Raw genomic sequence first — 14,312 nt, 5'->3', positions numbered from 1 at the left:
ACTGGGTGGATTTTTAATTTATCATTCATTCACTTTCACATTCTCATTCACATACTGTATCCATATACTAAAAATCTCATTCTCATTTGCAAACATACTCATTCACGGTATCAGGAACATCCACAGAAAGACAAAATAATTGCACCATGTAGAAAGAAAATGTAAATGGGCACTCGTAGAGTTCTATGTGGTTGTTATAAATAACAGCAGTACTTTGTGAATTCCTTTTAATCCATAAAGGAATTAAACATATCAAAAACACCTCAAAGCTATAAAAGTAAAATATATTGTTCAATTGGTTGCCTCATCACGGTTTTACTTTTAATCTAAATCTTAAGCCATTCCTCTACAAGCAAATATTTCAGTCACCTACAAAGATCAAATAAACTTTTCAACTCTGTTATGGTTAGTGAGGGGTCTTACAACTCCCTTTTGGAAGAGAGTGGGGGAATGAGGATGCACTAGTAATAAGCAAGAACACCGGAGTTGGATTCCCATTTACATGTTTGTTAGGTATAAAAACAAAACCTAAAGTTGCACATTTTTGGTAATTATTGTGAACTTTTGGATACAGCACTGTCCGTTATGCAAGGCCAGCACATGTTCTTATAACAGGAGTACAGCCTGCTGCATGAACTGGACCTTTACACGAAGAAACTGACAGCGGAGCAGGCGTGGCTGGTCACAAGTAAGAGCGGTAGCGTGAGCGGGGCGGGGGGAAGTCGACATCTGTCGGGATAGGGAAAATTAATAAATAAAACCACTTACCTTGTGCTCGCCACATAGCCGACTCGGCCATGTAGAGAGCGCAAGATAAGTGATTTTATTTATTTATTTTATTTTCCCTATACCGTTGTATGTCGACTCCCCCCCGCCACGCCCCTCCGCTCTTACCTGTACCGGCCGCACCTGCAGCAGATGTAGGACTGGCTGTAACATCTTACAAGTAACCCAATAATCTCCTTTTCTTCGTATTGTATCCTCCTTCACATAAACCACAAGGTGCTACTACACAGACTCCATCATCTCAAAATCATGAAAACTCCCTAACATGGATTGACTCATACCTCAAAAACAGACAAAGCTTGGTTTTCAAACCACCTCTCATATCCACATCTAAAATTGTGGCATCCCTCAAGGCTCAATCATCTCTCCTCTCCTATTAAACATCTGTCTTACCTCTGATAATTATTTTCTGGATTTATATACTTGTGGAAAATAATTTTTATGAATTATGTTTTCTATGATGGATGTAATATGCAAATGATTGCATTTGGAACAAGCTTAATATGATCTATAGAAGTGTATTTATTAATGAAATTTAGCTGTGCCACATTTTCACAAAATCACCGTATTGAATAATATCGAAGCTGTTCTGATACTGCTTTGAAGTTTACTCCTGTTCTTCTGCCCCATATCTAATGACCCTGTGCATCTTCTCTTCTCAATTCTGCAGAAGTGTAGGCAAAATGATGTAATTGATTTTTACAGTGCTGTGTGTGTGTTGTGAATAAGCTTTCTAGTGTTCATAACTGTAACATTTTTCCAAGGCCATTCCTCTGTAGTTCCATTGCTGGGCTTAGTCTTATTCATTGGTGTATAACATCATTGTTGCACGTTTCATATTACTTGGGACTTTTCTGGACAGCAACAAGACATAGGATGCTCAATGTTTTTTTTTGTCAAAATTGTTTTTATTAGCCACAAAAAGAGAGCATAACATACAGAACAGACCATGACATGTGCCTCATAGCTGAATGGACCAGCAAGCGATAGTGGATACAACAACGTACCAACCCTTAGCCGAACCCAAAATAGGCGAGCCTCCCCAATCGTAACATTCGCTATAGGAGGGGTACAGAAAAGCTGACATAAGGGGGGGAAGCAGGCCCGGGAGTGATACCCCGGAAACCTCCAGTGGGCGCCCATCGGGTACTAACAGTCCCGTGCCGGTCCGGCACTCAAAAGGCTTGGCCTAAACACCCCGCTGGCACAATGTCATGAGGATGCAACTTCAATTTACGATCATCCCCAACTCCCCACATACCCTCCCTACCCCCCCACCCCACCCCCAAATCATAAGAGAAAAAAGAGAGAAAGAGAAGGAAAAGTAGGAAAGAGAGAGACAGGGGAGGGACTCCTGTAGCGGGGCCCGAAGGCCCGGCGCTGTGACAAGGGAAGGGAGATGTCCGTCCCAAGCGGAGGCCGGTCAAGGGCTCACCCAAGAACCCCGGAACCGCAATCTGTACAAGCAGGGGATGTCACCCAAAGCCGCAGCGGCCGACTACAATTGAAACAGCCGTAGGCCCCTAAACTGAGGCGGGCAAACCGCCGCCGGCAGACCTCTAGAAAGGAAAGTCACCAACGTGCCCCACTTGAGCTCAAACGCGGCATAGTCATCCCTGAAGATATCCGCCATTCTCTCTAGGCTCAGGAGTCTCCAGAGGCGGGCATGCCACATCGAGGCCGTGGGCGCCGTCTGCTTTTTCCAGTTGGCCGCAATGGCCACCTTCGCCGCCCCCAAGCACAGCCACATCACTGCCTTATCCGCTCTGGTTTGGTAGCGCAGGGAGGGGTCTCGCAGGCCCAACAATGCTGTCGCCATTGAGGTGGGGATCGGGTAGCCCAACATAGATTTAATGTGTGCCAAGATCTCTTCCCAGAAGGGGCGGATCGTAGGACAGGTCCACCAAATGTGCTCAAAGTCCCCCAGTAACCCGCATCCCCTCCAACAGCGATCAGAGGTGCCTGGAAAGATACGCCGCAATTTGTCTGGATATAAATACCAATCCACCATTACCTTCACGTGCGCCTCTCGCAATTCTATCGAGTGCTTGTGCTTAGAGATGTCCGACCACAACGCCTCCCACTCCCATTCCTCAATTGGTCGCAGCAGCACCTCCTCCCATTTAGCCTTAAATCGTGGGGATGGGGAGACTACAGTGGCCAAAAGGTGACCATAAAGAAAGGAGATTGCCCCCTCATAGATGTGGTAGTGCGCACAAATTTTTCAAAGGGTGTCTGGGGCCTGCGGACCACTGCCTGGAGCTCCTGTGTTTGAAGCCAGTGCTTGAGCTGGAGGTATCGATAGTGTTCAGTGTGCGGAAGGCTAAAGTCAGTCCTACATTCGGAAAAGGTAATCAGCCGTGTCCCCCTAAAAAGATGTCCGACCATTAAACAACCCCCCTCCTCCCATGCAGCGAATGGCCCTCTAGTAAGCGCCGGCAGAAAGGCCGCCAACCCATGAATAGGTGTGTGGGGGGAAGGGAAAGAGGTCCACCGTTCGTCCGAAGCCAAAGTGTCCCAAACCCGCAACGTTGTTCTAGTGGGCGTGCTGATGTAAGCGTTTTCCGGTCTATCTTGTTTCGGGCGCCACGCCAAATCCCAAATTGTCCGACCTGCCACCGACCTGTCCATATGTAGCCAATGTTTATCCGATTCTCTCTGCGACCATTCTATCAAAACGCGCAGTTGAGCCGCCTTGTAGTAAAGGTGGAAGTCGGGGAGGCCTGCCCCGCCCGCAGAACGCGGCCTCCGCAACAAGGAAAATGACAGCCGGGCTCTGCCCCCCTGCCAGATGTAGCGAGAGCATAGGGAGCGTAGAGTCGAGAAAAAGGAGAGAGGGACATCAATGGGGAGGGCTTGGAACAAGTGGAGCAACTTCGGCAATATCGTCATTTTGAGCGAGTGAATACGCCCCAGCCAGGAGATAAACAAAGGCTTCCAGCGTGCAAAGTCAGCCTTAATATGCACAAGAAGGGGGGGGAAGTTGGCCTTATATAGATCATCTACGGATGGGGTGAGCTGAACTCCCAAGTATTGGGTGATATAGTCGCCCAACGGAAAGGTGTGCTCCTCCGGAGGTGCGCTAGCTCATCACCCTGAAGCGTAAGATTAAGGATATACGACTTGTCCTGATTAATCTTGAACCCCGCCACTCGTTCATAGCGCCGCAGCTCTGCGTGGAGAGTCGGAAGCGACGCGGAGGGGTGAGTGAGGGATAGAAGCACATCATCAGCGAACAGGGAGATCTTATGGTCCTCTCCTGCGAACGGGATACCCGTAATCTGCGGGTTGCGTCGAATGGCCATCGCCAGCGGCTCAATGCTCAGGGCAAACAGGAGGGGGGACAGCGGGCACCCTTGCCTGGTGCCCCTAGAGAGGGCGAACGGAGCCGAACAGGTCCCATTGACCTGGACCCGCGACATAGGAATTCGATAGTTGGCCCGTATCATCGCTATAAAGGCGTCTGCAAAGCCCATCCGACGCATGGTGGAGAAGAGAAAGCCCCAGTCCACCCGGTCGAACGCCTTCTCGGCATCCAGACCAACCAGGGCGGCCGGCAAGCGTCGTCTAGAAGCCTTTTCTATGAGATGCACTATGCGTCGTGTGTTATTGTGCGTTTGCCTCCCTGGAATGAAACCCGATTGGTCGGTATGGATCAGCGCTGCCATTAGAGGGCTGAGCCTAGCTGCCATAATAGAGGAATACAATTTAGCGTCTAGGTTTAACAACGCGATTGGGCGGTAAGAGGAACAGTGATCCTTGGGTTTCCCCGGCTTGGGGATGACCGTAATAACCGCCTCCGCCATGGATGGGGAGACCACCCCCTGAGTGACGATGGCATTAAACAGAGATTGCAGGTGTGGGGCCAGGTCCGGCGCGAAGGTACGATAGAATAGGGCTGTGAGGCCATCAGGCCCCGGAGCTTTATTCAATTTAAGCGCCATTATGGCCCTGGTGACCTCCTCCAACAAGATGGGGGCGCATGGCCAGGAGATCCTCCTTAGTTAGCGCCATCGCTCCCGGCGACGCCGCCGGGGCCCCAGACAGCCCCCTGTCTGCTGGACCGAAGAAGGCGGTCACGGAGGCGTTGCGTTTTGCCTGGCCCTTCTTAGCCGGCATATGGCCGCCCCCACCGGCTCGACCAGCGCCTCGCTCGAGTAAGGGCCCCCCGCACAGTCCCTGGGGCCTCAGCCTGCTCCGACTGCTCCCTTCAGCCGCTCCAGGCCCCCCACGCCAAGGCCTCCGCCGGGACCCCCGGGACCCGCTAGTCGCTGCGAACGAGGAGGCGGACCTCCTCCGGCACCTCCGTCTGGCGCTCTTATGCCCCCTTCACAGTCTCTTTCTTCTGCCCCCCAAGGGGAAGGCACGCCACAAACAGGCCGCAGCCGAGGGCCCCCGGGGCGCCCACGCAGTCAAGGCCTCTCACCAGCGCCGCAGGGTTGAGGAGACCTCCACGGCGACCCAACAGCAGGCTCTCCGCCCCCTCAGTCCAGGCTTGTGAACTCTCTCACACGAGGCCCCCCGGTAGCACTCACTCCCGCTCCTCACCGTGCCTCCGCCGCTCCGACTCCTCTCCCTCCACCATGAGGCCGCAGCAGCCGGGTCCACGAGATCTCGGGGCCCCGCCTCCGCATCGTCCGCCGCCTCGGGAGGATTCCCCTCCGGACCGTGCCTGGCCTTCCTCATGGCCCCTCTGGGCCCGCACCTCCACGAGGGCCCCCAGGGAGAAGCCGCCCCATTCGCCTCCAGGCCAGGCGCACCGGTCCCTGAGTCGCGGCCGATGCGAAGCGCCGATCCATCGGCGGGAGCCGCCATCTTGGCCGCCGCGGCGCCGCCGCAGTCGCGGGTCTCGGGAGCCTCAGCCAGCTGCCGCTCGGGAATCGCCCAGGTCTAAAGGTGCCCAGCAGCTCGCCAGCGCATTCGGTGAGCGTTCGTCCCGCCCAGGGACCCAGGAACCGCTCTGAAGCCGGGGTAAGCCCGGGGTGGTGCGGGAGCCGACTCGGATCACGTCCGATCGGCCATCTTGCCCAAGCCACGCCCCGCTCAATGTTTTTATTAAAGTGGGATAGTGCTTATGTGTTTAACAGTGACGTTGAATACTCTGATTTGCCAGATAATTTGTTACTTGTGATCATGCCATGATGATACTGTTTTTTCTCTAATTTGTTATGCATGAACTGTGTATAAGAACCTCTTGGTTTTGGGGGGTGAGTCAGAAGACTTTCTCATTCTACTAGAAATGGTGTCCAATTTTTTTTTAATGATTTTGCTGCTGATTTGTTACTTAAAATATTTTACATTCTTGACTACTCTGTATAGCGTTATGTTTAAGCCTTCATAGCATTTATTCTGTACCACTTGATTTTTGAGATTTTTTGTAAAAAATTAACTCTAACTTTTCTCTGATTCAAAACTGAGTTATTCAGTGGTCCCAATTACTTATAATTATTACTGCTAAATTGATGTTGATGGTGGTGTCTTTTAACACAAGATCAACCTGGAGCAGAATCGTTTTAGGTAAATTTTGGGGTGATCAGAATTTTGGGGTGTCCTTAATATTGGGATACGGTCAACTTTCACACCTCCTTAATGTATCTGATTAGATCATTCAACCTTACATGTTACAAATATGAATATAAATGATCAAAGCACTTTACATTGTTTACAGGGTCTCCCAAGGAAAGAGGACCACTATACCTAAAAATGAAATTTAAACAATCCAAACAAAATAGGAAACGTATTGTTACATACATTTTCAAATTTAAAATAGGTTATTATCCCCTTCGCTGCTAGGCCTTTTCCCTCCCTGTGATAAGCCCTTTATGACTATTTGGCATACTTTGCGCTTGGGCCCCCATAATGTTTTTCCCACATAAGGTATCAATCCAAAATTTACATCCTTTTTTCCAACATTCTGGGAATTCTAAAGGTACCCAGGGTTTGTGGATTCCCCTGGAGGGAATCAAATAATTCACCAAAATTCAGCAAAATTTCCTTTTTGCGGGGAAAAAAGGGAAAACAGTGCTACAGAAGAAAGCGTCTGTTTTTTCCCCTGCAAATTATATCAATGAAGGGTTTGCGGTGCTAAAATCACCATCTTCCGAGCTTTTAGGAACAGGCAGACTTTTGTAAAAAAAAAACGTTTTCAACACAGTTTTGCCCTTTTATGCGGACATAGCACATTTTTCCTATTTCTTTTTAGCTTTCAACCTGCTTCCAGTTAGTGGTAGAAATGGGTGTGAAACCAATAGTTGACCCCAAAAAGCTATACATTTCTGAAAATTAGACATAATTCTGAATTTAGTAAGGGAGTCATTTGTGTAGATCCTTCAAGGTTTTTCCACCGAAAGTTTAAATAAAAAAGTATTGATATTGAGTTGAAAAAAACCAGCCATTTGTACCTGCGTTTTGACCTGTAACTTGTTCTATGACAGATTTTCAAAAGCAATATAACGGTACGTCTGCTGTAACCTTTTGGTTGCTGGGATAAATAGGGTTTTTAGGTTAAAAAAGAACTCGAACTACTCAGTGCCAATAACTGAGCTGCACCTTGCAATGGTTTTTCGTTGTGTACTGGGTATACAGCAACTCATTTCGTAAAGTATAAATAGTGAAAAATAGGTATCAAGGAAACCTCTGTATTTACGAAATTTAGTTAAATTTGAGGTTTGCAGGGGATTCTGGGTAAGAAAATGTTGGTGGATCCAAGCAAGCCACACCTCCCTGGCTTCCCGGGTATCTAGTTCCCAGAAATGTCTGGGCTTGTAGGTTTTCCTAGATGACCGCCGAGCCCGGGAGAAAAAACGCAGGTCACCCCCTTGCAAAACCAGGTTGTTTTGTCATTGATAATTTTGAAGCCTCCACAATATGTTTTGGGTCCTTCCCTGCCACGGGCATTGGCCGATCCACACAAGTGAGGTAGAATTTTTATTGGGAGACCTGAGGGAATGCAGGGTGGCAGGAAATTTGTGCCGGCCCAGTGCTTTCAAAACTTTCCCACTCAGAAATGGGAGGAAAATATGATTTTTTTTAGCTACCTTTCAGGTTTGCAGGGGATTCTGGGTAAGAAACCTTTAGGGGATCCATGCAAGCCACACCTCTTTGTACTCCCCCAGGCGTCTAGTTTTCAGAAATATCTAGGTTTTGTACATTTCCCTAGATTGCCTCAGAGCACGGGACTAAAAACGCAGGTGACCCCCTTGCCAATTAAGGGTGTTTTGTGATTGATAATTTGGTGTCTTCACAATATGTTTTGGGCCCCCCCCTGTCGCAGGCACTTGGCCCACCCACACAAGTGAGGTAGCTTATATATCTGGAGACCTGGGAGAACACTGGTTGGTAAGAAATTTGTGTTTTCTTTCTGAATCTGGGAGAATTTGGCACAGTAATGGTAGGAAAATGTATGATTTTAGTCACATTTTGAGGTTTGCAGGGCATTGTGGGTAAGAAAACATGTTAAGATCCATGAGAGGGACACCACCCTGTACTCCCCTGTGTGTCTAGTTAATGAAAATATCTAGAATTGGTCGATTTTCCCTAGAGACAATGTGCACCTTGGCAGAGAAAGACAGAAAAGACAAACATTATTGTACAACCATCTGTTCTTAAAGTACATACACATACTGTTTGGATTTGGCACGAGGGTGAGTGAAGGTTCAGAACGTAAACTCTTATTAACAAGAGATTTCATAAAAATGAAATTAACTGTTAATAATTGAAAGGTTAAAAAACTGAATCAATGACTCACAGCTTGTGAGCTGCAAAGCTGTGACAAGTCACCAACCGCTTTACAGGCCATTCACACACCTTTCATTGGTAACACACACAAGACCATTCACACCACCACCCGCCATCCCAGCACATTACAACACTCACATCAACAGACAGCACCATTCAAGGGCCCATCACTTTCATATGCCCACACGACTGACACAGCAATCACACTGGCTGACAGAGTGTGTGCACTTGAGTTTGGCTAACAGTGTGTGTAGTGACTAGCAGCAAGTCCCTACTCAGACGACACCAGCCAAATGCCAGCTCACAAACACTGCCAGCCAAGCCCCAGCTCACACACCCCACCAGCCAAGCACCAGCCACATCCAGTTCACGCACACCACCAGCCAAACACCACTTCACATGCATCGCCAGCCAAACGCCGGAGCCCAGTCCATGCACACCATCAGCCAAATGCCAGTCCACGCACACTGCCAGCCAAGCACCAGTCCAAGCTCACCGCCTGCCAAGCGCCAGTCCAAGCACACTGCCAGCCAAGCACCAGTCCCCATACACAACCAACCAAGCACCAGTCCACACACACCACCAGCCAAGCACTAGCCCACACACACCAAGTACATGCATACCATCAGTTGAGCTCCAGGTCACTCACACACAGAAACTTTCCATGATGTCTAGTGGTTTTCCTCCCCCCTTCGGGCAGATGGGCCTAAAAATACAACCCATCTGCTACTGCCAAAATACATGCTTCATCAAAGGACAGCGATTCTTGCCAAAGGGGCTGCTCTCAGAAATAAAAATAAATAAATTCCCTGTAGACTTGTGGCTTTCTCCCCTCCCCCATGGGGCAAATGGGCCTAAAGATATGGCTGATCTAGTCCTGACAGGGGCAGAATATGGCCAAAACATTGCCCCAATAAAAAGGAGAGCAACTCTTGCCAAACGGGCCGCTCCCTGAAATGTAAATGTAAAAATCCCTGGTGTCTAGTGGCTTTCTGCCCTCTGTGGGAGCAGATGGGCCTAAAAATATAGCCGATCTGCTCCCAGAGGAAGCAGAAAATGGCTAACACATTGCCCCAATAAAGAGGATTGACTCTTGCCCAAGGGGCCACTACCCAACATATAACTGTACAAATCCCTGCTGTATAGTGGCTTTCTGCCCCGGAACAGATGGGCCTAAATTATGGCCAATGAATGGCCAAAGATCTCCCCAGTAAAGGGGAGTGACCTTTGCCCAAGGGGCCACTCCAAGACACATCGATCATGTCTAGTGGGCTTCTGCCCCCCCCGAAGATGGCAGATCAGCCTAAAAACAGAAGATCTGCCCTCTGGGGGGGGGCGGTATTAAAGAAATAAATTATCACCAAGGAGAGCGACCCTTACCCAAGGGGTTGCTCCCCGTAATCATCATTACAAATATTCTCTGGCTTCTAGTGGGTTTCAACCCCGCCCCGGGGGCTGATCAGCCTAAAATATGGCCGAAGCACCTACCGGGGAGCTGAAACATAGATAAAATATGCCCCCAAGGTAGCAACGTTTGCCTAAAGGGTCACTCCCCCAACAATCACCCCAAAAATCCCTGGTTGTCCAGTTGTGTAGCTTCCTGCTCCATGATCGTGGGCCTGCCCATGATCGTGGAGCAGGAATCCACTCTAAACAGGCACGGCAAACACAAAAACTCTTTCCTTTCCCTCTGCATCTGCAAAAACCTACCACGGGAGAAGGACCCACCTGCACAAATGTCCTCTCCTTGGACATGCTGAAAGCAAATGGTTTTCAGCGCATCCCTCGCAGCATGTAATGATGTCTGCACGCCGTGGGTGTGCCGACATCCTCAGATCGCCCAGGGTTGGGGGTGGAAGCGGAAACACTTCCTCTGCCATCCCAGTGGGGGCCTGTAGTTGGGCGGCCCAGGGTGGTAGCACCAGTGCTTCTCCCGTGGATGGCTGCTAGGATGGAAAGGTTCCATCCCCAGCACACAAGCACCGTGTCTGAGAACCATTCCATCCATAACACCTAAGGGGTTAAAATATTTGATAATTGAATAATAAACATGTACTATTATTTATATATTTTTAATATTAATGTATGTGTATTTATAGTTTAAATTATTTTCCATATTTTAATTTAACTTTATTTTTCTTTTGGGTTTAGTTATGAAATTGGATTTTTGATTTAGGGGAGTGTAAACCCTTCTCAAACAACAACCACAATCCTTGTCAGGGTGAACCACAAAAATCACTAAATTAACCTGCGCTTAACCCTCTGGTAGCTTGTCACAAAAGTAGTCAGGCTTAAATTAAAGAGACTATAAAGCATTTATACAGCATACTAGAAGTAATAAAGTGAAAACCCAACACAAGAAAAACCCAACAGCAATTTTGAAAACTAGAGTGACATTTAATAAACAGCATGACACCAAAATGAATTAAATCTAAGTAGTAGAACCAGAAAGTTTTAAGTTTATAGTTAAAGATAGCGCCTACAAGATGAAAGCACAAACCAAGGGAATCATGTGGCGCAACACTGGGGCAAAGTGAAACGTTACGGCTGACCATGATGGTGCGTGGTTAGGATATACAAGGTGGATTGGGCGAGGTCTTGGTTTACCTTCCGACTAAAGACATTTTGAAGAAAATTTCCTGAAAAGGTAAAGTTCAGCAGGTACAAAGCAGTCCTTCTGGGGTCTTCCTCAGGTCCAGGAGTGTACCGAAGAGTTGGTCTGAGAGTTCATTATTTCTACCTGGTGCCATCATTTGAAGTGGGAGAAACTTCTAGACTTTTCCCCCATCTGGTTATGGAAATCTTTTTTCTCCCCCAGCCAAGGGTCCAAGTGGTCTAAGATGACAATAGACTAGTGTCAAGTTCCTATATTAGTGAGCTGGAGGCAGCCCATTGAAACATAAGTGGCACAGGGAACAGCTCTACCCCGCCTATCCTGCTAACACCTAGTCTCCCTTTGTCTCACTGTCTGGGAGGAACTGCCAACTATTCACAGTCATGTGACCCAGGACACAGACTGCAGGCACCAAATGGTTCAGACAAGAAAATTACAACTTTCTAAAAGTGGCATTTTCATAATTGTGACTTAAAATCTGACTTTACCATTAAACTTATGATTCTTTTGAGACCAAACTTGACATTTCTACCTGCTCGCAATCAAAAGGTATCACTTATTAAATGTAAAAAGGTCCCCAATGTTATCCTATTGGCCAAAAAGCAGTGAAAAATTAATTCAGTTTTTTTTTCTCTACCATGACATGTAAGAGTTAAAATCACATGTACTAGCGTTTAAAAATAATGCACCCTGCCCTATGGGCTGTTTAGGGAATTCATTGTGTGAGTTATATGTATTTCAAAAGGGAGGTTTAGGACTGTCAAAGATTTATTTAAAGTCAGCTGTGCTCCCCGCCTCAGGGGAAGCGTCGCCTCAGTGCACTACTTTTATCCTAAATGATGAATGCAATCCTGTTACTCAAAAAAGTGATTCAAACAATAGGACATGCAAATTCTTGCGTGGAATCCTTAAGTTTTATTTCATTTGAATGGCAGTCGAATATAGAACATTCTAAATGTATCCAATGGTATCTCTGAGTGATTACTCAATTTCAAAATATTTCAAACATCCATTATTCCAAAACATCCATATGCATTTCGGGCTGGGGCCTTAAGTTTTTTTTTTAGACACACATTTGTTTCATTAGCAGTTGCACTTGTTAGTCACTCATTCTGGTTAATGGCACTTGGTTTCATTAGCTCTTCTATTATTTCCGTACTTTGATGATGAATGGGTTCTGAAGCACACTTTTCTTGAGCTGTACTCCGCTCACCCTTCTATTTTTGAGCTGCACTTTGACCACATGTTTTCCATCTGCACTCTTTGATTTGGTTATCCATGAGTTTCACCAAGAGGGCACTTCGATTTTCGTTATTCATTGAAATTATCACGTTTGAGAAACTAAGGAAATCCATCATGAGTTCATTTCACGAAGCTTTCCACCACGCATGCAATCAGACAAAAGTGGTTGACACTCATTATGGAGTTCACATGAATCTAGTATCATGCTTGAATCCTTAATTTTTATGTTTGCCATTCTTGCTTACTCTATAGGTTCACATATTCCCCAATGAAGGGCCCAGCCTGAAACACATACAGACATTTTGAAGTAATATATGTTTGAAAATTTTGAATCACTCAAATCTAGCATTGGATATAATCTGGAATGTTCTATATTCTACTACCATTCATATGGAATCAAATTTAATGATTCTACACAAGACAATGCATGTCCTAGTGTTTGGATCATTTTTTTAAACAGGATTACATCCCTCATCTGGGATACAATAGTGCACTGAGGGAATGCTTCCCCTGAGGCAGGGAGTGCAACTTACTTATTCATTTAGCCACACCTAGGATCAGAAGGTGAAACCCAGTTGCACACAATTAAAACTGAATAGAAATCACCTCACAATTTCATACTTGGAGTGCAATACCTACTAATTGAAAAGGTTTATTTTTCAAAACCGAGCTGGCAGTTTGTACCTGCACACAGGCTGCAATGGCAGACCTGAGACATGTTTTAAAGGGCTTCTTAAGTATGTGGCACAAGAAGTACTGCAGACGAATTGTTAGCATTTAATTTACGGACCCTTGGCACACATAGGGATTGAGCTCAAGCACTACAGCACTGGTTAGCAGTGTTAAAATGCAGAGTCCTAAATCCAACAAAGGCAGCAAACAGGAGGGGAGAAGGCAAAACATTTCGGGAAAGACCACGCCAAAGACTGTCAGGTCTAACAAATTTCATTTTAAGTTCCTACTTCATTATTTTTTATGGGAGGGCGTTAGCCAATGGCTGGCCATGTGTAATGCTGGACTTACTACGGTTTTTTTAGTAGTAACTTACACTCTGAGTTTGTAAAATGCTGAAAGGTAGTAAACGTACACAAAAATGTAAACTGACACAAAAGTGTAAGTTACCTTTGTGAATCAGGCCAAGTGTAAGTTTTTACAAATAAAATCAGCAGACTGGGACCTAGGTGTGATTTCAGGCTTACTGTAATGGAGCTGGGTCAGGTAAGCCTAGTAATTCACCAGGGTCTTGTACCCTTCTGCGGCAGTCCTATTGTTGCCTTAAGAGATTCAAGAGGGACAAACTAGCAATCTGCTGCCTACTTACGAAATTTAACTTTCACACCACTGGTGTATTCCTAACTTACGAAGGGCTTCCTTGAATGGTAAGTAAGGCAATTACGTATAAACCATTATGTGGCACTGTTGGCTAAATGCTGCCTCAAAGATAGGTGAATTATGCAGAATATTATTTGAATGAAGGCAAATTATTCATCACAGTTTGTGGTTTTAACTTTGAACGGTTCTGATATTTTAACACACATTGGGGGACAAGAGATGCCAACAATATGGAAAATGCATTTATTTCCTTAATGAAGCTATCCACATTCAGTCGACCTTGCCCAAAATAGTCTTCATTATCATTTGATTATTTTGTCTTTCATAGAAGTACAGGAACTTTATTAAAGTAACGCTATCCTCTGTAAGCCCCAGAAAAGTTTGTGTAATATATGTGCAATGTTACATTTAGGACAAAGCAGGTCACTATGCACCTACATTTTGTAATACAAAGTGGTTGTTCTTTTATTCTATGTACCTCATTTCTGATTTCAGTCATGTCTTCGGTATCAATTTTACTCATTGTTGTCCCTGGATGCACATCTTTCCGACAATAAATATATCTGAAAAACAGGATTGTATATTACATATTTATTATAGT

The sequence above is a fragment of the Triturus cristatus genome, chromosome 6, assembly GCF_964204655.1.
Source record: "Triturus cristatus chromosome 6, aTriCri1.1, whole genome shotgun sequence".
In the NCBI taxonomy this organism is placed as follows: Eukaryota; Metazoa; Chordata; class Amphibia; order Caudata; family Salamandridae; genus Triturus; species Triturus cristatus.
The sequence above is the reverse complement of the archived record's forward strand: the minus strand, read 5'-3'. Positions refer to the sequence as shown.